We start from the raw sequence: 1761 nt of genomic DNA on the forward strand, positions 1-1761 counted from the left end.
CTTTCTTTCTTTTCAACTCTTTTTTACTCTTCTCTCAATTTCTTTTTCTCTCTACTTGTCTTGGGGTCAATGGCACAAGAGTAATGGGTTGTCCCTTCTGAATAATGGAATACCTATTTGAGAGCCCATCATGTGTTACCTTTTGATCAAATTGCTAAGGCCTCCCCTACAATAAATGGCTGCATGTATGAGACCTACATCACAACACTCATCTTCATATTTGCCAATGTAAATTTCTATCAAGATTTGCTTTATCACCTTGATTTCATTGCAATCGTTCAGCCACTGATGTCAATAAAGACGCGGATGTTTCCGAGTCGATAGTGATAATTTTTCCAAATCAATACTAGCTACCTTAGTGTAAACCTTGTTATTGACAAAGCAACAAGTATGAAAAAGTTCTCCCTTTGGTTATTTTCTTCCTCCTTAGCTTGCAGATTGAGAACTCGTCTAGCTACCAATTAGTCTCCAACAACATGTTCATCATCACTACTGTCCTCCTTTTGTGGCACTTCATCAACTACTTCATCCCCATATTCTGGCTCAAGTTCACCTTGGGCATTTATCACCATCACCCTTTTGTTCACACATTGGCATGGGATTTGGAAGAAGCAAACTCACTATTATCTTGAGTAGAAGATGTTGTTGGTTTGGGCTTCTTGAAAGGGTCAAACTTTTGTCTTGTTTTGTAGTTGTTCCTCCCTTCTTGGAGCTGCCCTCCATGTGTTGTTGGTAGCCATTAGTCCCCTCTTAGTCAATCCTTTGCTATTGAGTTGTTCCTCGACTTTTAGTGCTTGGTGGACCATGTCCGACAACTCAACATAATGCTGCAATTCAATAATATCAACAATTTCAAGATTCAAACCATGCAAAAACCTAGCCATCCATCAATCTTATAAATATAATTTATTTATAAATAAATTTTTTAAATTATTTTAAGGGGATAATTTAGTTAGAGTTTAAAGAAGTTTGTTTAGGTTGTTCCATTTAAGTCAAGAGTTGATTAGATCAATTAACTTAAGTTTTAATTAAAGTCAATGCTCCTCCACTATGTCGTGTTCCTTATTCCCATGCCCACCTTCTCTTCGCCACCCACAACAGTGCCGTGCGTCCGACCATGAAACTAACTGCCCCTCCTCACTGTCGTTGCTCATCCCTTTCCTTTCCCCCGATGTAGTCATCGATCATCGTCCTAGCCAAGCAAGAATTGTCCCTTCCCCTCTTGCTCGTGAGTAGTTGTCTATGCTACTACCAACCACGATGCCTCGCCGCACCACTTGACTGGTGCCTCCCCAATGATCTAGTCGTTGTTCTCCTAGCTGGTAGCCTCTGTGTGTAGCATGTTTAGTGAACCAAATTAAGAAAGAATCCAATTGAGTCATGGAAGAATGGTTGTTAATCTAGTGAATAGCCAAACTGCTCTAATACCAATTTAAAGGATTGAATGTATGCAAGGGGGTGAATAGCATGTTGATGAAGTCAAACAAAGTGAACAAGTTGCCCCACAAGATAATATAGATCATGCTCAACTCACTCTAGATGTTGTTCATGATCCATTATGCATTAATGGAGGTCCAATTAAAATAGCTAAGGCAAGGAAGATGGAGGACGCACTTAATGTGCTAATTGAAGATGTGAAGACTAAAGTTACAATTGAAGAAGGTTTGACCAAGAGCAAGTCATGCGGCTGAATCAACCTAATTCAAGCCTTGGATGAGCGTAAGTAGTCACTTAAGTCTCATGTTTATGTAGTAGGGATAT

This window comes from Curcuma longa, chromosome 10, assembly GCF_044706935.1.
Source record: "Curcuma longa cultivar G26 ecotype Majalengka, Jawa Barat chromosome 10, ITB_CL_G26_1.1, whole genome shotgun sequence".
Lineage (NCBI taxonomy): Eukaryota > Viridiplantae > Streptophyta > Magnoliopsida > Zingiberales > Zingiberaceae > Curcuma > Curcuma longa.